The sequence below is a fragment of the Chenopodium album genome, chromosome 14, assembly GCF_948465745.1.
Source record: "Chenopodium album chromosome 14, dcCheAlbu1.1, whole genome shotgun sequence".
Taxonomy (NCBI): Eukaryota; Viridiplantae; Streptophyta; class Magnoliopsida; order Caryophyllales; family Amaranthaceae; genus Chenopodium; species Chenopodium album.
The window spans coordinates 40774296-40797706 of NC_137847.1; the positions used below are offsets into that span (position 1 = coordinate 40774296).

Below are 23411 nucleotides of genomic sequence, written 5' to 3' on the forward strand. Positions count from 1 at the left end.
ATTATGGGTATGGGAATTTGTTGGGTAGTAAGAATAGGTTGTGTTGTAATGGGAGGTTGCATTTTCCCTGATCTTGTGAGGACATCTATGGGTGAGTCTTCTTCATCCCAAATGTCATCTACTAGATAGATTATGGAAAGTGGAGTTTTTTCCAAATCTTTGAGGTGGACATCCTCATCATCACTTTCCCAAACTCCATTAATACTAGCATTTTTTTCTAGAGTTATTTGGACCAACTTCTTCCTATCAATTAGTCCTTGGACTAGATTCTTGAACTTGAAGCAATGTTCAATGGTGTGCCCCCAGATTGATGGTATGGACAACAGAATCTATCTGTCCTTTTTAGTGATTCAAAAGGTCTTGGCTCGAGAGGTTTAATCTTCCCATTCTCGAAGAGCTATTGAAACATATTTGCATAAGAGGTCCCAATTGGAGTATAAGGCTTATTTCTCCTTTTGGGTTTTTCGACTACTTGGAGAGAAAAGGGTTTTCTCTCAATAGTCTTAGTTGTTGTCATCTTTTCCATATCGCGCTTATGTTGAACCATTTTTAGATAGTCGAAGGTTTCGCGACATATATCAATTGCCTCTCTCAGCGTGTTTATGAGGTGCCATACCTCTTCTTTACTGGTCGGCGACTCACCTATAGTGTGCTTCTTGGCATCGAAAAAGATTTCCTCTTCTTCTTTGATGGCATGAATCTCTTCAACTGGTTTAATGAGGTTTGTTGGATCGACATGATCTTCCTCATCAGAAATAGCCAAGGAATATACGAAGTGTCAGAAAATGCTTATTTCACGCATTATCCCAAATTTGTGTAGTTTTTAGCGACGCTTTTTGTTGTCTTGCGTTAATTCGTGTCAGCCTATGGTATGGCGGGAAAGTCTTGAAATATGAAAATGTGTAAAATATGTAGACATTAAAAAGCGTCTAGAATTTTTTTTATGCTTTTTTTTCTTTTTTTTTTCCTTTTATTAAATTATTATCATCATACACACATTTATAGTTATTTAAATTTATCATAAATTAAATTAATAACATTAAAATTAAAATAAACAAATATTCTATATAACTAGATTAAAAAAAAAACAATAATTAATCAACACAATAATAAGAGTACGTAGTTAATTACCAAATTTATAAAAGAAACCATCAACACAATTAATAAAATAAAATAAAATAAAAATAAAAAAAACGTTGCATATCATAGTAGCTTGTCCCTAAATAAATACATCACTAATATAATTAGACTAAAAACCAAAATAGATAGATGATGGCCTTATAGACGATATAGTCGCTTGTTTTGATGCTCAAGTGTCCCGGCCTATTCTCTTGTTGCACCTACATTGCCTTTTCCAATCTTCAAAAAAAAAAAAATACAAAGTATAAATTAGTACATTACACAATATAAATTTAGCTAGAGGACAAACAGTAGTAAATGGCAACAATCAAGGCATTAGGCCAAATGCTTGTATCTCAAGTAGTATAAATAGAATAGCCTAAGGAGATAGAGGTATCCAGAATATTTGTATTATTTTTTTTGACACAAATTGGAAAATTCTATATTAAGTCAAAGCAGCCAAATCAGAAATTACAAAGCTCATGATCTCCACAGGGGCTTCTTCTAGAGCCAAACCCGCATTTCAGTGAATGATTTGCTGAGCTTGGCCAAATTGTGAGCAACTGTATTGCCTTGTTTTCGAACATGAGAAAACTTAACAGTAGTACATAAAGAAAAAATAGCTAGTATATCCTTCACAATAAGCCCAAAGACCGTGGGCTCAGCGATCCTTTTACTCAAGTGGGTGAAAAGCTTCAAGCAGTCAGTTTCGAGTACCACTCTACGAAGGCCTGCATCGAAAGCTACCTGTAATGCATGTCATGCACCCAAAGCTTCAGCCACCTCCACCTCGAACACTCCTTCCATCTTTAGACAAGTAAAAGCTAACACATCTCCTACATTATCCCTCCCTACTCCCGCTAAACCAATGCCACTACCACTGAACACCGCTGCATCACAATTAATTTTGTACTTATTTGTTTCAGGCGGCACCCAATGAGCAGGAGAGGAGCAACTTCCTCCTTTAACACCCTTTATCTCATTTGCACTTTCATACTCAGCCACATAGTTGATTGCTTTGTTCAGAACCTCCACTATATCAGTTTTCCTCTTATCAAAAACCCAAGCATTGCGGCTCCACCATATACTCCAGCCCACTGCCCAGAACAAATCCCACCATACATCGTCATGTTCAGTGGGAGCTCTGAATTCAGTTCTGAAATTCAGCTCTGAATTCGATTATGGATTTTAGCTCTGATTTTCAGTTCTGAACTTCAGATCAGAAATTTAGCTCTGAATTCAATTCTGAAATTTAGCTCTGAATTCAGTTCTGAAATTCAGCTCTGAATTCAGCTCTGAATTCAGTTCTGAAATTCAGCTCTAAATTCAGCTCTAGATTCAGTTCTTGATTTCAGCTCTGATTTCACAAACTAGAAACTATTTCTATGTCTCATTATGACTTTAGCACAAAGCCACAAAGATTTCAGAAAACCAAGATTCAATCTAGTTCTAGGTCAGTCTATTTTTCATCAGCTGAATAAAGCAATTACTCAATTCAATACATACAAACTCACAAGTCACAACTATGCTATAACAAACATGCCTATGCATCTAATTACCTTCTTTAACAGACTCGAAATACTTCTTGAGTAATCCAAGTTCCTTCCTTGCTTACAATTGACTGGCTTGATCATCCGCATTAGAAACATCACTTACATAATCTTGTGAAACTTGTTTGGCTTGGATCTAAAGTTTCTCCAAGTATAATTCTAATGAAGTCTTATGCTTTTCCGTGAAATTGGACTCTGAGACATAAAAAACAGGACTTAAAACTTTGACATTCCATATATACAGGCAATGCAAGACAAGGACCACACCAAAATTGTTCCAGCATACAACTCAAGCAAAATATGTTACAATTCAGTTGAAGATAGTAGATTTTAATTAAAGTTCATCTTCTGCTAACTTGTAATTTCAGAGTATAATTTCTTTAATTAGATGATTTCACTCTTATATTTATAAAATATTGAAACATGGACAAAAGTTTACTAAAAATGGACAAACATGGACAAAAGTTTACTAAATTCACCTGCTAACTCCCCTTACCTAGCATCGAGGCCCCAGCGTTAAAAAAACACTCATTTTGTAGTAATGGAGCCATGACCAAGAAACTAATAAATAACAAGTCTCTCTGTATAAAAGCAACAACCCTGAACAACTATAATCTAGCGGTTGTCATTTATAAACTTTTCACATTACATGGGAAATTAAATAAAACATTATAGGCTAATCAAGATTGGAGGAAGAGCACCTTGGTCCCGGTTTATAAAAACAAAGGAGACGCTCAAGATTGTTCTAACTATCGAGGAATTAAGCTTATGAGCCATACTATGAAGTTGTGGGAAAGGGTGATTGAACAAAGGTTGAGGGCATGCACAAGCATTTCAGATAACCAATTTGGTTTTATGCCTGGGAGATCTACTATGGAGGCAATCCATTTGATAAGACAAATGATGGAGTTTTATAGGGTAAAGAAGAAAGATCTTCATATGGTCTTTATTGATTTAGAGAAGGCATATGACAAGGTGCCAAGAGAGATACTTTGGTGGGCAATGTTGAAGAAAGGTATCCCACGAAGGTATGTAGACCTAGTTAAGGATATGTATCGGGATGTGTCAACAAATGTGAGGACATGCGGAGGGTTGACAAAAGATTTCCCTATTACAATCGGATTACATCAAGGGTCTGCATTAAGCCCTTTTCTTTTTGCAACGGTTCTAGACGAATTAACTAGACCAATTCAAGATGAGGTTCCATGGTGTATGCTGTTCGCAGATGATATCGTTTTGGTGGATGAGACTAAGGATGGGGTTAATGTCAAGTTGGAGCAATGGAGGCAAAGGTTGGAATCTAGAGGGTTTAAGCTAAGTCGGAGTAAGACTGAATATTTGGTATGTCGTTTTGGCACTCAGAGGGGGACAAGCAATGAAGTGGTGAGTTTGGATGGAAAGGATTTGACCATGAGTGAATGTTTTAAGTACCTAGGGTCGATCATCCAGAAGAATGGTGACATTGATCAAGACGTGACCCACAGGATTAAGTCAGGGTGGCTTAAATGGAGAGCGGCCACGGGAGTGCTATGCGACCGCAGCATTCCCTTAAAGTTGAAGGGAAAATTCTACAGGACTGCCATAAGACCAGTGTTGCTCTATGGTACAGAATGTTGGGCTTCTAAGAAAGAGCATATTAAAAAGATGGAGGTTACGGAAATGCGCATGTTAAGGTGGATGTGTGGAAACACTTTAAGAGATAGAATCAGAAATGAGGTTATTCGCAAGAAAGTAGGTGTGGCGGGCATTGTAGATAAATTAAGGGAAAATCGTCTGCGTTGGCTTGGACATGTAAGACGGAGACCCGAGGGTGCACCGGTGCGAAGAGTGGAAGAGTGGGACCATGGAGGGATTAAACGAGGAAGAGGGAGACCAAAGATGACTTGGTTGGAAGGAGTGAGGAAGGATATGAAGTGCATGGATTTACGTGAGGATGAAGTTTTGGATCGTAAGGGATGGAGGAGAAAGATTTATGTTGATGACTACACGGAATAATCAAATTTGGTTCATGTTAGCCGACCCCACTTTTGGGATTAAGGCTTTGATTGATTGATTGATTGATTATAGGCTAATCAAAACCAACAATTAGAATCAGTCTCAGTGCATCTGTTGCAATGTAAAGAAGCAATTAGGTCATATAAATATTAGCTATGATGAGTCTACATGACTGTTTAGCTCTCATGGTAAAACATATAAAATGGAGTTAAATATACTGAGCAAATCAGGACGTAGATATGAGGATCTGATGGACACAAGCACATAGCTGCTCATCTTTTCATCAGGCTGGTCACCGAAGTACCTCAGTTTTGGACCATATCATATACGGAGGGGGTTAATTGGAAGGAAAGTTGAAGCTTAATGTACTAAGATCAGAATTATAACATACACAATGATAGTTACATGTAATTAAGAGAAAAAAATTCCAATATGAAGATTTGCTAGAGAAATTCAGTTATGCTCACAATTCATTTTACAAATTTGACTTGAAGTGTGTTTACAGTACATATAAAAGTGATTTGAAGCCAAATTAAGCATAGCTTTCAGAAGGTGTAAATTGTAGCATACACTGACAAACATATGAAATCGTATAATAAATTCAATATTGTGCTCAAGAAAGATATCTATGTCATTTATTCTAATTGTTTAATTTAATAATAGAGTATATATATTAAAAAAAACATTAGATTTGGAAAATCAGTGGCTTTATAATTGTACTTGATTCAATGAAGTAGGTGAAACCAATTCTTAAATGTTATATGCATATGGTCATATGGGCATAACCTCATAATTGATTCATGAAGATCTCAAGGCATACATTACATTTCTAAGGATAAAAGGTAACCCAAAGTGCATTATTTTTATTGTGTTATTTGAATGCATGAGATTGTGAAATAGAGTATTTTAGCATTCTCTATATGACAAGACACTAATTTAACTAAGGATGAATTATGTTTGTATTCTCTATGTCAAGACACTAATCCAATAAATTCTCAATTCAATATATACCAAGCACAATGATAATAATGTAGGGAGAGGCACAATATTTGTTTAGAAAGAGCAGCTTATTAGCGTAATCTTGAACGTCTCAGCTTAAGTATACTATAGAATCTAGCCAAGCCATTATTTCTATCTACTAGTATATATTTATCATAACATCAAAACCCAGATAAATAAATGTCACAAAGTGCCTCTCTGCTAAGTGTACTAGAAGATTCAGACCTGGATTTTTATCACATTCACTAAATAACCAAGAATTAAAAACATTTTAACTTGTTAATGGTATGATATTGGCAATATTCTCTAGATGCTAATTTTCATCTTCAAGCTGCACCAAATTAACCCACCCCACCCAGTGGATCTAGGTCTAAATTTTAAAAATTCAATAAATAACGAAATTCCCAAATTACAAAAACTAAGTTACTTAAACCAAAATTACATTCTCAAATAATTGCATAAAAATACATACAAGTTAGATGCGATAAATTACCTGAAAGCAAAGACATAGATAAGCTTAGCAACATCGGGGTCAAGGCGTAGAAATTCGATTTCAGATTTTTTTTTTTTAACATCTGATATTGAAACAACTTCAAAATTACAGCTTTCTTTATCTCTTGTTCCTCAATTAAATGAAAAATACATCAGAAAAAAAAAAGAAAAAAAAATCAAAATCAAAATCTAAAGATAAAGGAGAGTGTACTTGAAAACAAAAAGAATACCAGATTTGATGAACTCGAAGAGCATCTTTCAGTAATATTGTTGCTAGGATTGGATTTTGGAGAGAGATGAATTGGTGAGCGAGAATTTTAATGAACGGCTAGGGTTTAATTATTAGAGACTAGAGAGTGAAGGAGGAGCGGTTTTCATGTTTTCCCCCAATTTGTTTAAGTTCGCAGGCTAGAACACATGTGCTTATCACGTGGTTAGTATTGTGGACACTTATTCAAGTCAAAGATAAGTGAGGACGATGAAAAGCGTCGCAAAAACACGGGAATCCAAATTTCCACTAACTCCCTATTCACAGTGTCGAAGGCATGGCGTCGAGAATTAATACATTTTGTAGTAGTGTTGGCGTAGTAATCTTCACTGTCATACGCCATCCCTTTAAAGTACCTTCAACTGAGACAATGAATTCAGAGGGGTCGAAGTCTTTGCTTGACATGACATTTTGAATGAGCGCAGAGTTATCATCATCGATGCACTTGAGTTCATTATTTAAAATGCCAAAAAGAAGATTAATGTCCATATCATCAGAGCCTAGACTGGTTGGTTCCCTAATTGTTGGGAATAAATCACCGTCATTAATGAAGTCATAATCCAAGAATACCTTGAATCCCGGCTCACGCCTCCTGTTGTGGATGAGAGGTTCAAGAAATTCATAGCATGGAAAGTCCTCTCCTTCCATGATGTACTGACCATTAAGAGTGAGGGAATAGGGACTCATAGGCAATTTTATTTTCATGGATCGAGCATTGTTGCGAGCCCTCATCTTTAGCAAAGCTTGCTTCATATTTTCTTTTGTTACCTTGAATCCCAAACCAAAAGTGTCCTTCTTGGGTGCACCAAGATAGCCCCAAAGTTCAGTCATTTTCTTTTTATTTCCAAGGGTCATTCCAGGAGAATGCCCTTGTTTCTTCATGATTGGATTGATGTTGACATTTGAATAAGGATCGAAGTCGAGATGACACTTCTCTTCTTTTTCAATCATGAGAACATCTTTCAGAGAGAAACCCTAAAGATCTTCATCTTCAACATCATGCTCAACATGGACAATAGGGGTGTCAATAACTTGGATACGCATAGGAGAAGCATCCATGGTGACTCGAACCCCTCCAACTATAGCTTTGACTTTCTGTTGCAGCGATGAAGGGATTTCCTTTAACTCATAAAGCCAAGGGCGCCCTAGTAATAGATTAAAAGAAGCCTTTATGTCCACCACCTAAAACTTGGTGCGACGTTCGATGGCTCTAGTAGTGATGTTTAACATGATAGTACCCACGGCTTGACGACGAGTATTATCATAAGCACGGATCCCTTGCGTAGAGGGAATCAATTCTTTATCTTTTATGCTAAGCTTCTTTAGAGTGCTAAGAGAGTATACACTTATTGAGCCATTATCAACTAGGCTCATAGAAACATTCATATGCCTACACACCACAGTAAGGTGTAAGGCCTTGTTGTGTTGATCCCCTTCCGGGGGTAGATCCTTGTGAGAAAATGAAATTAGATTGTTGGTACTCGGTAATTCAGTAGTAAGAAAATAGACTAGCCCTTGAGGAGTCATATCACTATCAACTCCTACCTTCATAAGAGCATTCATCACAGCCTTTCGATGCTCATAGGAAGTAGGAAAAAGCTTCCATACATTCATTTCCACCTTGGTCTTTTGAAGTTGTTTGATCACATCATTGTTTAAGGGGTCGATAGGATCAACTATTGGTCGGGCTTGCGGTGGAGGTGGAGGTGGACTAGGTTGTTGTAACCTTCCATTCCTAGTGAGGACCTTGACCTCGAGGTCCCCCCAAGCATCTTCACTATCTTCGTAATTGACAACGCTAAGAGGTGGATATGCTATGTCTTTGAGATAGACGACTTCATCATCACTATCCCAAATTCCATTAACTTCTTCATAAGTCGGAACAAAAATAACTTTTGGCAGAGGTTCATCTACAAGTTGAATGAGTAGCGACAGATCAAAGGAGACTTCATCTCCTATGATAGCCAAAGCATCAGAAAGAGGACCTGTTTGAATATTAGGCTTACCTGGAGGGACATGAAGCTGATTAGCATCAATCAGGTCTTGAATTGCATCCTATAACTTCCAACATTGCTAAGTAGTATGACTCTTGCCTTGGTGAAACTTGCAATGAATATTGGGGTCATAGCTAGCAGTTCTATTCTTAGGTCTGGGCTCCAGAAACGACCCAATAAGCATGATCAATCCTTGACTATACAGGTGATCGAAAGCAATACCATAATTCATTCCTAAAGGTGTATAAACCCTCATTTTCCTTTAGAACTTTTAAGTAGGAGCATTGACAGCCAACACATCATTGATGTTGTACTGGCCAATGTTGTTGGTAGCATTATTGGGCTTGGAAGACGAAGAAGAAGGACTGTCGTTCTTCTTGTTTTTCCAAGTGTTATTGTTATTGTTTCTACCTGCATTCTTTATCGACTCATCTTTAATATTCATCCCAATATAGTATATAGATTCGAAAGTGTTCAAAGGCAGAAACTTCAGATGTTGCTTGTACTTATGAGTCAGATTCTGAATAAAGAGACGAACCATCTCCTTCTCTTTGGGAGGATCCACCAAGAGTGCAGTTGTTTCTCTCCACCTGCTCAGATAAGCAGTGAAGACTTCATTCTCTTTTTGTTTTAGAATGGAGAGTTTACGTTCAGAAGACTTAGCTTGGATGTTACTCTTATAACGATTCATGAAGCTTTCAGTAACATCATCCCATGTCCCAGTATGCTTAGATTCTAGAGAGTAAAACCACTGTTAGTAGGCATGCTCCAAGGACAGAGGGAACACAGTATGAAAGAGTGTGTCATCCAATCCCTCGATAGCCATAGTTACTGAAAAATCCTTTAAGTGGAACATTGGGTTGTCAGTAGGCTTAAACTTTGGAATGTCAGCGCTGGAAAACTTCTTAGGGAGCTTGTCCTTGATTTCCAAAGAAGGGCAGATTGCTCCACATAAGTGAAGTCCTCAAAAATCTTTCTTACTTGTTCCCTGATCTTGTCCATTGCGGCCATAGTGACATTATTCTGCTCTATGGTGGTGACCTTGGTAGTGAGGGTTTGCATTATGGCAGTGAGCGCCGCGATTAACTTGTTGATGTTCTCAACTTCTTCCCTAGAAGCCATTGGAATGAATTCAAAATGAACTGGAGATGGAGATGGATTATATGGAGATGAATGGGATGGTTTCCTTGCACGCCTCTTAGGTTTAAGAGGTTGTTGTGGCAGTGACTCAAACAGTAACAATCTACCCTTGCTTCTCGACCAAGTGCTGTGATATTAAAACAAACGCACCTTTAATGACTAGTCTCATCCTTTACCCTTCTAGAAAATAAAGAAGAAAAAGAAAGAAATTTTTTGAAATTTTTAATTTTTTTTTTAGAAAAAAGCGTGTATGGGAGGATACCATCCGACTTACTCCTAAAACAAAAATGGAAAAAATGACACAAGATCACCCTGATGTACAGTCATGAACGACATGGTGCGTGACTCGAATAATAGAAAAAAGTGTATGAACTCGACTTGAGTTATGAGTGATTAAGTGGGGTTGTGGAAACGTGTTATAACCGTACAGCTAGACACGACGCTAAACAAGACATACAAACCACAGAAATACGCACGGTAGACCAAAAAAAAAGTCTGACAGCGACTATTCCTAGGCACCGTGTCACGGTGCTACTGTAGTGGCACGACGCTTTATACCGTTATGCGGTACAAAGAGCCGTGGCACGGCACTGTATACTGTGGCGCGGCACTTCTGCCGTGACACGGTACACAGTTCCAGGTCTAGTTCGTATTTTTTCCCAGATTTTATTCAATCTTAAGGTCCGTACTAAATACTATGTGGAATAAAAACCCTCGGTCATAGGTTAGTTCTAAAAAACAAGATCAACAAACACATGTGGGGTTAGCAACAAATAAACCAAGTTGCACTTAGTCACAATGATGCAATCAAAAAGTTCGCAACCTAAAGGTCAAGATCTATGTTCGACTATGGTTAAGCTTTTGGTGTCAAAGGTTACCATGATTAAGAGTTAAGACACGTTAGCAAGGCAGCCTCCCTTGAGGGTGTATGCTAACGGGCGGCTACGCAAGTTCGTGATTAAATCGAACTCGACTCCATGGTTTGGATGGATTTAATAACTCGGATAAACCCTTATTGCCATGAGCATTTTTGGATTGATAAAGCTTAAATCCCCCGAGACTAAGACGTATATAGAACATACACGTGCAATACTCCGTATTTTTGTTATATTTATATGTATATAAATTAATTTATTTTATTTATTAAAATGATTTATTTCATTTTCAAAAAAAATATATTTATTTAAATAAATTGTAAGTGTGTAAATGGATCATGAATTGAGGCAACAAAAGTATTTTTAATAGGGCCAATTCTATTTAAATGAGTGGATCAACTTATTAGGAATTTAAGGGCCATATAAGTTAGCCCATTTGAAAATTTGAAGGGGAGTAGGAATTAGTAATGGCAAAGTTGTAAATATGTGTTTTATTTTTAAAAGGGGAATGTAAATACCTTAAAACCTAAAGATTTTTCCACACAAGTTTTATAATTGTCAGATTTTACAAAAAAGTTCAATGGTTTTCTCTTTATTTTCTCCTTTTACTCCTTATTTTTCTTTCTTTTCTTCTTCTTTTCCCCTATTTTTCCTACGCACTCTCCTCTCCCTTTCTTCCTCCTCACGCCGGCCATCACCACCTGCACCACCAGCGGCGGCAGTAGCAGTGTCGGCAACCCAGCCGGCGTCTCTCTCTCCTTCTTCTCTTTCTTCTTTTGCGGTTTGTGTATAAAAAAAATTAAAAATAAAAATATAAAAAAAAAAAAACTCTTTTATTCATAAAATTAATTCTATTGATTTATTGTTTTAAAGACATGATTTTTATTATGTTTTGGTATTGATTTTGGGATTTTGATGTTGCTAATTTATTAATATAAATTTCAGATTTTTATTTAATTAAAAACCCCAAATTATAAACCCTGGATTTGGGGATTTTGTATAATTGGTTAGGGATTGATGCTAAATTATTGTTATTGATTAATTTATGGTCTAATCATGTTTTTGATGAGTTTATTGCCCCCAATTTAATGCTGGAATTTAATTGTACACACTACTCTTTAATTATTGAGTTAGGGTTTGATTACCCATAAAAGGGAAAAAGGTTTTAATGATTTATATATGATTTCCTCGTCTAAAAGTGATGTTTTATATTAAATAAGTATGTTGGAATTTTATTTAAGTCATGAAAACTAAGTCTTTTTTAAAGGATTTGAAGTACCCACTTAAAAAAGGAATAAAAAAAAAAGAATTTATGCCTTTTATGTCATTAAAAGGGGTTGATTAGTATGGTCTATGGAGTATTATAATTGCTGGAAATTTGTGAGATTAGTGGATTAATTACAGTTATGTATTTTTAATTGTATGAAATTTCGAGCTAGGTGATTTCTAGCGAGTGTGGCTGATTTAAGGCAATATTCAAGGTACATATGTGCACAAGAATATTTGTGTATGTGTAGTATCATGTTAGGATTGTGAATTATGATTGAAGTGATGAATTAGTAGCATACTTGGTTGATTATTATGTCAGTACTACAAATATGTTCAAAGAGACCCTAGATAAGAGACCCGTTAACTACATAACGGGTCTCTTTTAAAAGAGAGATCGGTTATCTTAAATAACAGGTCTCTCGAAATAACCATGAGACCAGCCATTTAAGATAACCGGTCTCTTGATGTTTTTTAAAAAAAAATCAAGGTATAAAGAGAGAACCGTCCTTTTTCATAACATGTCTCTTGAATTTATTTTTTTAAACTGAAGAAATCAAAGAGACTTGTCATCTTAAATGACCGGTCTCCTCAAAATTCTCAAAATCCCGTGTGCGATTGGTCAAAACCCTAACAATTGAAATTAAACTTTTCACTTCCTTTCATTTCTTAGTCTGCCGCTTCCGCCTGATTACTGATAACTCCCTCCTCTCATCTCTTTCTATCTTCTTCCTCCTCTCATTTCAATCTGATCTGTTGGGAGTACTCATCTCTTTCTCCCCCCTCCTTTATTCTCCTTCCTTCTCATCTCATTTTTAATTTCTTTCATGTTTTTTCTAAATTTCATGTAGTGATCTTTTCTCTGCCGTATCATAATTTCAAGATATATTGGTGAGTTTGTATTTTTTTTTTTTCCGTATTTAAGGGCTAATCTTCATATTTTCGTTTTTCCTTAATGAAAATTTATTTCCTTATAATTGTATAAATTTTTTTTTTTTTTTTGAAAATAAATATGTTCGATTTTTCTTTTAGTTATGATAATTGATTTTTCATTTACTTTTCTTATTAATACCGATTAACAAGGTTGCTGCTAAATACCGCGGTATTCGAGGTAAACTTGGAGTTAAACTTATATTATTCAAAATTTGTTTATGAGGTTTGAATCTGATGTGTTTCCGATTTTGTTTTGAGGTTTTTTGAAATCGATTTTTTTTTTAATATTTATTATTCCCTTTTTCTTATACAATTTTTTTACATTTTTTTAAATTTAGTTCTTATATAGAGTCAGATCTAGTTTATAATTAGTTTAGTTTATTTTTCGATGGCTTTGTTTTTTTTACATTAATTTTCATTATTCTCTTTTTTTTTCACTTCTTATGTGATAGTCAGATCTGAGATGTTGATGTATTTTATTTCTTATTTTCATTATTCTCAATATCCTTTTTTAGTTCTTCAAATTTTTGTTCTGGTGTTTTTTTTCGTTTTTAAAATTTATTCTTTTGCTTTTCCTGCCAGTTCGTTCTTATGCTCGTTTGTAAAATTTATCTTTTTATTTCTTCGTTCGGTTGATTTTTTTTATCTTTTATATCTGTTAGTATATTTTCTGATTTATTTTTCAAGAGACTAATTTTGTTTTTTTACTGTTTCTATATTTGTAGTAATTATAGGTAAAGAATTCTACAAGCCAAGTTTGGAGTGGAGAACTTTGTAATTGAAGATCAGTGAAGCTAGAAGTTATCATTTACAGTTTTTTTTTTATATAACTTTGTGTATTGGATTTTCATTATTGATATTTGTACTATGTTTGTAACATATGAGATATACAAGTATGACATTTAAGAAATATTTTTGTATTTCGTATTTAATAATGCAAAAAAAAAATAAAATAATAAGTAATATTGATAATTGTTACGAAGTATAATTTTAAAAATCAAATGAAATAAGCTTTTTTTTTTAATTTTAAATGAGACCCGAGAGACTTGTTATGTTTAATAAGTGGTCTCAAATTTCTCAAAAACGAGACTGCCTATCTCTAGTAGGTAGTCTCTTTTTTTGACAAAAAAAAAAGAGACCGCCTATCTTCAATAGGTGGTCTCAGTTTTCTGAATCTAGAGACTGCCTCTAATCAAGCAATCTCTTTACCAAAGAGACCGCTTAGCTAGAGATCGCCTCTAAGGCAGTCTCTTTGGCTAATTTGGACGGGTCTGTTTAGCCTATTTTGTAGTACTGTGTGCTTGGAATTGATGTTGGTTGAACATGAACTATTATGCAAGCATGTGAATATGATATTTGAAGTATGATACATATATGTGAATCATGGAAGTATGTTTTATTTTTAAGTATCAAGGAAGCATGAAATTAATAAGCAAGACTTATGTATGTTTAAAAGAGCTATACTTAAAATTATTGAGCATGATTCATGAATTTTATTCTCACCCATTTATTATTGGTGTTGAGTCAAGAAGCTAGGTGCCGAAAGTTATTTGTTATGCTTTCCTAGTGCAGACACCCATTTGTGTCTCCCCAAAACCAAACCCAGTGATGAATACCTTTCATGTCAATTGATTATCGAACAAAGTGAAAGTGTGAAAACTCTAGTGATGAGGATGTTTTTATTAAAATATCTCTTCTTTCTACTTTTGAAAATATTTCTTTTCTCACACTATTTTATGAAAACGTGCATTCCAGTTTAGTTTGGTCCATGATATAGGTCCAATAATAGTGTAGTTGGATGAGTCTTGAAAATACCTTTCCAACGATATATTATAAGCCCAATTCAGATGAATAATGAGGAAGTTATGGCCAAAATACTAAAATGGGGCAAAACTGGATTTCACCTACGACCCAATGATCATGTGGAGGGTCCAAAGGTTTAATCCTATTCCTAAACTAATTAGGATTTATTAGAAGCTTTTATAAGTTTCTAAAAGATCTTAATTATCCTTTTTGAAAAGATAAGATCATAGAGTTTGAAATTGAATAAAAACTTTCCTTTTATAAATCTTTCCTTTTTTTTAAGTCCTAATTCTATTCGAATTTAAAGATGTTCAAAGACAATCAGATATTATTTTTGTGCTTCATAATCTTTATCCAGGTCTTATATGGTTGGATAGATCTTGAAATTATCTTTCCAATGATATATTATAATATTAATTCCGAGCTATAATGAAAAAGATATGAATGGAATACGAAACTCTATCCAAAACTAACACCATTCCACTATTTCGGCCATATCTTTTTATCTACAAAAGATATTAATCTTATTCTAATTGGGTTGGAAATTAGACTTCAAGAGCTTTCCAACGACATATTATATGACTTATTTGGAATTCTGGATCAAAAGATATGATAAAAACAAAATTCACAAAAACTGCTGATCGACGAGTTTTATTTCGATTCGAATTCGGATTCTTTTCTTATTCTTCGACTCTCTTTTTTCCTATAAATAGAGGGCATATCTCCCCTTTTTTCAACAATCTACAACCAACTCTAATAAAAAATTTCTTGATACTCTCTCTCTCTTTCTAAACCAACTTTTCACAAACAAAATTCCTCATACATTAGCACTAGACACACCTAGCCAAGTTCGAAGTTGCCTTCGCCCTAGACGTGAAAGGTTTGATATTTCTGAGGGTTTGGTTCCTAATCTCTATTTAAATTATTTAACTTGATTGTTTGATTTTATATTTTCCTTGAAGTTAGTAACACATGTATTTTGTTATTAGAAAGTTGTACGAGGCATCAAAGTATGTAGTCTTATTGCTCTATTCTTATAGAAAGCATATTCATTATTTATTAATTCCTAGCATCATGTTAGGATGTTATTATTTCTTTCTAGTATCATGTTTAGGGTGCTTCCTATGCTTTCTAATATCATATTAATATCATGCTAGTATCATGCTAGGGCTAAAGCTTTGATTTTTATTGTTTAGTGACATGCTAGGGTTTGTTATTAATCTTGTTAGTATCATGCCTAGGATCTTGCTATTAATATTATGCTTTAACGTGATTATTTATAATTATGGTTATGATTATTATTATTGTTGCTTGTTGTTGTTGCTTGATCACGCCCTCTCTTGCATGTTTAAAGGGAATTTGTACTTGTAATCACGCTTAATAAGATAATTAATAATCTTGTTTAGGGCTAATAAGATTATAATTCAAGTGATCGCCAATAATAGTTTTGTTTGTACATTAATATTCAACCAACATAGATAAACAGGTTTAAGGTTAATTTATTGATTGCATGTTAGTCAGAAAGCGCACATGAATACTAGAAGAATAAAGTAGAGGCCTATTTTATTAGGGTCGGTTCAATCTCTTTTAGGTTGGATTTGTACCTTCATCCCCGAACACCTGTCATGGTTCCAGACCTATTGGAGTTGACGATCTCATGGATCGTTAAGGGGTGTAACCTTAACCCTGTGAACGGTTTACAAGTTCCTAAAACTTGTTGGCGACTCTTTTGCTCTAGCTTCCTTCCCTTTGGACGCCACCATGCTTAAGTGTATGATCACAGTGGGGCTCAAGTTTGGGATGGCTTGAAATATTCCCTACAGTTTTTGGTGACTCCACTGGGGAGGATTTCTATTTTAATTCCTAAAATTTATTTTGGCAATGATTTAGAATGAGTGGATGAGACTCGAAAAGTTCTAAGTATTTCATGTGCGTAATTTTGATTAACATTATTGTCATATGCATAAAAAAAGGTTCTCATTGGAAACTGAAGGAATTGTGTCTTCGATAAGTGCAATTACTAGATATATCAAGGATCACTATTATGGAGATAATAAGTTCATTCTATTGGGGCGTCATCCTCTGTTGCTAGACTATGAGAGATGATCTTTGGGCTAGTCAAATAGTCCAAAGCCCTTTAGAATGGATCCTATATTGGTCACACACAAGGGTATTGGGTTAAGCAAGTAAGAGGCCCATTAATGGGCCTCATGAGCAATTAACTAATCATGAATTGGATTGGGCTAGCATAGTTGGATTGGAATTAGGTTTTGGGCTTTTGACATGGGCTCTTATTTAGAGATGAGATCTATAAATAAGATCCATGCCTAGGGTTTAGAAGAAGCAGTCATAATTCACACACTGTGAATTTTGACATCAATGCAACCAATCCCAAAACTCTAATCCTCTCTCCAACTCACGGCCCTCATCCTTCCCTCACGTCCGTACGGCAGGCCACCCCTTGGTGGCGCGTGTGGTGGTTATCGTGGTGGTTCTTGGTTAGTATGTCTCTCCTCTCCGTTGAAGGTTGATTGAAGCGTTCAGTCACGACTAACTAGCATTAGTGGAGGTCTTAATCTGTGCCCGTGGACCAAGTAGAGGAATCACGCTTGGGGTTCTTTATCTCCCTTTGTTCTTGCTCGATCGCACGTGGAATCACGCTTCAAAGGTACAATTATTTGTGCTTTATGTGTTATGCATTAGATCCTTGGATTAGGTACTGTATGAATATGATTCATCTTATTTCCGCTGCGTAGTACCTATAAAACCCTACAGTGGTATCAGTTAGCCTATTGCATTTACGCATATTGCCAAGAATTCTTTGATAATCCACAATTTTAATTCAATTAGGAGGGAGAATATTTAATTATGGTTCAATTATTATATTTAATGTGATTAAACTTTTGGAATCGATTAAATGCAATTTAATTATGCTCAAATAGCCATAAAGAGGATCGAATTTATGCCCTAATATGTTCGAATTTTTCGAACACCCAAACCCTAATTTTCGAATAATTTCGAAATTTATAGCCCTAAAATATGATTTTTGTGCTTGATTTTGATTTAATTCGATTTGTTTTATGTTTCATATTTTTAATTGGGTTGATTTATGCATAAAAATGTTTTATGTATGATCATAGATTTAATTTTAAAAGTTATAATTAAATTGGAATTAATTTTATGATGAACCCTAATTTTTAAAATTGAATGTGTTTTAATTTTAATCTTATGGACTGATTTAATTTAATTAGGATAAATGTTATTTTAATTAAATTAAAACACAAACAAAAAAAAATTTATTTAAGGTCGACAACCGCGGCTGGGTGGCGCAGCCACGACGGCTGCCGACCAGGCACTGGTCCAAGAGGGAGGGGAAGGGAGGGCGGCGGTCTTGGTGGCTGGGGCAGCAGCTGTGCAAGCGTTGCACGCTGCTGCCGTGGCTGCCTCTGCTGCTGCCTTGCGGCAGTGGCTGCTGTGAAGCGGCCAGCCACCGTGGCTAGCTCCGGCTAGCCAACCACGGTGGCCAGCAACCGTGCAGTCACGGTTTTTCAAAAAAAAAAAATCAGTTTTTGAAAATTTATTTCAGGATAATTATGAATTATTTTGGGATAAAATCAGTTTTATTTTGGATAAGTTAAAATATTTTGAAAATATGATCTTTTATTTTAAAAGATAAAGTTGGTTTTATTTGGATAAAATCTTTTATTTTAGGATAAAATCAAATATTCAAAAGTTGTTATATTTGATATTATCCATATTTAAGTTGTTAAATTGGTAATTATCCTAAATTAAAGTGGTTAATTTTGGATAAGATTTTTTAGGATATTCTGAGCATATTCCAAAAGGATAATAATTGATTTAAATAATGTGATTATCCCATAATTATTTTTGGATATAATTGATTTAAAATATTGTGATTGGCTAGTAATTAGGATAGAATTTCCTAACTTTGTTAGGATAATCTTTGAGGATAAATATGATTTATCTTTTAAGATTAAAATAAGATTTGATTCTATCTCATGAATAATTTAGAATATATGATATTTTATTGATGATCATGAATAATATATGATATTATCTAATTACACTAATTAAAATATGAGATATTTAGATGCCATGTTTCCTTAATTATGATCATTCGATGTTATAGTTTAGGAAAGCATGATGAGTGATTTATTATGTGGCAATTTTATAATATATGATGTTGTTTATTGCTATATAATGACTAGTATGGCCCAGTAGATTGCTAAATATGATCTGCGCATCGTGATGTATTTTTGTAATCTTAATACGGTCTACGAACCGATAAAGTATTTTGTAATTTTATTTTATTTTATTTAAGTAGTAGATAGAATAGAGTAGAATTACAGGTTGCAGTTAATCCAAGAAGCCCATGTAGTGAAGGCCCAAAGGAGCAAGATCGATGCGATCCATGATGATTCAAGTGTGAGCATTTACTTTATTAGTTTTCTTAGGATTAGGGGCCATGCTATGTCTTATTTATGCATTTAGTATTTTATGCATGTTAGATTTTATTGATGTTTTGTGATGATGCGCTAGAGTTCACTATTTAATCACAACATAATAAATATAGGTCCCAGTAATATTGAGGCAGCTTTTCCAATTAAAAACCCGATGAAACCTTTGACATTTATGATGGGTCATGCCAAAGCTGGGCATCATATTTTTCATTGGGGAGTGGGGGTAGGACAAATTCTACACTTTTAATTGGTTATACTCAACAAGGTTACCTAAAGATAAAGTTTAGAACCTTGAAGCTAAGGGTAATAATTAAACATGTGATGGTTAATTATTCAACCAAGAATTACAAAGAGCTGTAATCAGTAAAGAGTTTACTCACCTTGAAAATGTAATGGTTGATGGCAGGGCCAAAGTCCGGTCAATTATTGCACGAATAAAGGATCTTGGAATCATTTAATTCAATTGGGATCAATTAACATTGAATAAATGCTTTAAAGTTACCAATTTAATTCGCTTATGGTACTTTAAATTTAATAAACATAATTGAATTTTGCGTTTACTTATTAGTAACATGTCGTTCTAATTTTATTATTATATATAATCTCCTCGATTAAAAAAAATAATAATAACAAAGTTGAGAAACGTTCTCAAAAAGTTTAAAAGATAATCTATAAACCTATAATCCAATTTTGCTAAGATTGCTCTAAAAGGCAAGTTTTAGAAATTCATGTCACATGTCTAAGGTTTGTCTTATTCAAAATGTTTGAGTAAAATACCAACACATCTTCATTTTGAAAGATGTTTCAAGGGAAATAATGAGATGAGAGGTACAATCCCTCAAAAGACAAGTGTACAAGTCCAATAAAATCTCTTATCTTCAATATGATTGAATATAAGAAAGTGATTGGAAATCTCTATGATCAAAAGTTGATCAAATAACAATATTCTTCATCTACTTTATATAGAGTTTAATACTTGATTAAACTCAAATATAAATAATGATAGAATAGACTTAGCAAAATCATGAAAAATGCTTAAAGTAGTTGAGCAAGGTATCATTTTGAACCTAAGAGAAATGTTCTAAGTGGCTCAAATGGAAAGGTTTAGGAATATATGAGGATTGCATTAAGAAGTTATAGGCCAAGAATTTCAAACAAGTTGCTACTTCTCAAACCTAGAACTACTTACATGCTTAAAAGTTGTTATGAACAACAAATGTTTCTAATTAAATGGATCTATTCCAATTGATTAGATACTACCTCATATAGTTGGAAGGTAAAAGAATGGAAATGTTCCAATTTACGAATTATATTATAGAAATTGATTTGGCATATTGCTACTTCTTGGACATATGATGTCTTGTTTAGATCATTCATTGCACAATGTGATTGAACTAAAGGAAGAAGTTATTGCTAAAGGAGAAATAAATCTACAAGTTTAGAAGCAAATGTTGCAACTTCACAAGTAGAATCTACAAGTCTGGAAGCAAAAGTTGCAACTTTACAAGTAGAACCAGTATTTCACCAATAATGGCTAGAGTTAAATAAATGTTATCTACTCTTGCCATTATCAAAACACCATTCAATGTTAGTAATGACTAAGCATCGAAGATTCAAAAACATGGAATAAATGTTATTCCATGCTTCTTTGAGTCATAATGTGTTTTGAATTGCTAAATAGGTTTAAAGTCCTATATGATAGAAATAGTTAAACCATTTCTATGTATATAAGTTGTCTCTAAAAATGTCAATTAATTCGAATGAAAATGAAAATTGCATGCGAAAGATCCAAAGGGATGGACTTTCAATATCATTAGATTATGAATCTATTGATATATGTAATTATCATTCTAATTTGAAATTATGACTAAGTCACCGTTTAGAGAAATGATGATGTGAACTCGAGGTCAAATACATATTGATGTAAGAAAACCAAAGGTTCAAAGACTAGAGATGGACAAAGAAACTTCATTTGTGATACGATCACTACTTGTGCTTGGTTGAAGCATAAGAGTGAAGATTTTGAAAAGTTCAAAATGTTCAGTATGAAGTTCAGTATCAACTTGACAAGAAAATGATTACATTACAATATGATTGTAATTGTGAAAATTTAAGTCGAGACATGTACTTGGCAACACATTCAAAGTATTGCGATATGATCGTAATAATGAGAATTTAAGCCAAGACCTTGATAAACATCCAAGAGTTGTGAAAACGTTTTACAACAAACTCCAAATGCAAACCTTGTGAAGTGTTTATGGAGGAAGCTATCAATCTATATGAAATATACTTTGATAATGGATGTAAATTACCTATCTTCCAACTATTTTTCAAGGGATATACTTTTAAGATAAGCTACAAAACTAAACAAAAATTACATAAGTCAAATCAGAATGTAGCAAAGGCTTCATATGTGATATGAATAAGAAAAGTTCTTATTAAGTCTTTCTACAAAGCAAGGAATAAAACATGTATTAAACCGTTTGATGCACGTTCGATTCCTATATAGAGCACGGGGTACTACTACACAACCATACTTAGCACAAAATGTTTGTTGCTCAAGTAGGTGCCCTTATGGAATTTGTTCTAAAAGGTCAAGTGGGAGTAGTGTAAATCTCAAAAGAGTTTGAGAAAAGCAACAAACAAACGAACGTGGTTCAAACCATGTTTGGTTCACCCTATGCTAAATATGCCTCCTCAAAAGGCAAGTGGGAGTATAAGAATCTCGAAAAGTTCGAGAGCCTTGAAAGAGTTCAAGAAAAGTGATTTCGAAAATCTCGAAGAAATTTGAGAAGTTATCGAATAAAAGCAACAATATGAGCATGATTCACCTCATGTTACAAATGACAACGCGTGGTCTCATTATGTGTAATGGGATTAATAACCATGTGTCGAATGTAGTACATTCCAAGTGCACATCCTCTATTGTCGTTTCTCATTGAAAACTAAACAAAGTTGTTGTATGAGTTTCAATTGTTGCATAAAAACCCACAATGATGACTAGTATATGTAAAACTTAGACAAAGAAATATGATTTCATATTGACTAAGAGTTCTAAAATATTTATTTTGGAACATGATGATTATGCAAGTAATAAAGATGATTTGACAAGTTATGACTCCAAGTGGTTTTAAAACCATGAAATCTAAAATAGATTCTAAGTCTGTAAGCAAGTGTATGACACTTGAATAATTTGCCTAAATTGGGTGAAACCCATTGTAAGCAAAGCAGACAAGAAAGGAAAATGTTTTCTAACTAAAGCAAAGACTTGTTGAAGGATTCAACTAATTCATAGTATGACTATGACTACGATGAAACCTTTACATTAGTCATGTTGCAAAGATCTATTAAAGATACTTTAGTGATTTCTACCTTATAAGATTTGGTAGATGGATTTCAAAACACTTTCTTGAAATTGTTCATGAAATAAGATTTGTATATGATACAATCAAAAGTTTGAAGATCCAATAATCCTAGGGATGCATAAAAGATCCATATTGGATTGAAGTTAGCATCAGGGAGTTAGTGTTCCTAATTTTGTGAGTTAATCAAATCGTTTGATGTTCTCGTAAAATGAAGAAAAGGTCTTATGTATACAAGACGTTTAGTGGGAGCTATGAAGTCTTCTTGGTCTAGTATAAAGAGCAATTATTCATTGCTTGAAGAGTCAAGTGGTGGGTAATGCATTTTGTATGAAAACCTTGAAGAAGAAGATGAGCACATTTGGGATTCAAGATCTATAGAGATAAGTCTCGAAGGATGTTTGAGTTTTGGTTAAGAAGCTTATATTGATAAGATTCTTATAGGGTTCAACATTATATTGAAAAGAGTTTTCAATCCCATGTGACATGGCACGTTGATTAATGATTCAATACCTTGAGAAAGGTTGATGAAATTAAGACTTTGAGTGATGATGCTTATGCAATTCGCAAAGGATGCATCATGCATGCCATGGACTATACTCGTCTATTTGATTCACGTGTTTTAAGTACAAGTGATGACAAATTTCAATCGAAATCCAATGTAACGTTGGAATACAAATTAGAAATTCCTAAGTTCATTCCTTGCGAAAGGGCAAAGGAAAATTCTTAGTGTATGGAGATGTAAATGATTATGAGATTTAGAAAATGCAAAATTCATGTTTATGAGAATGTCTCATGAACTCTACTTACTAAACCCCTTCCATGACCAAGTTATGAGAATCATACTAAGGTTTTTGGATTGAAGCAAGTTATGTAATTTTAGTTGTGTATGTTTTGAGAAAGCATATTACAAAAGTAAATACATTAGCTTGCAGAATTATGTTTATCAATTGAAACAAAGTTTCAATCTTATTTAATCGTGGTTTCAAGATTAAATAAAATGTCTAAAATAATTATGAATTGATGGGCTCACTAGGTTAATGACCTTTTGAATGAAACCCCACAAGTGAACTAAATTCATATATTATTTAAGTTCCTAGTTCGGAATCATTAAACTGGACATAAATGATTTCC

The 23411-nt window shown here is 34.1% G+C and overlaps 1 long non-coding RNA gene across 1 annotated transcript; it reads right to left on the reverse strand.

Annotated features, from left to right (window-relative positions):
• Positions 1–758: 758 nt before the first annotated feature.
• LOC145580246 (uncharacterized) lies at positions 759–6537 on the reverse strand. The gene is made up of 3 exons (XR_014099349.1): positions 6157–6537; positions 2679–2864; positions 759–1359 (listed from the first exon to the last, which is right to left on the reverse strand). It is a non-coding gene; the product is annotated as an uncharacterized LOC145580246 (long non-coding RNA).
• Positions 6538–23411: the final 16874 nt, after the last annotated feature.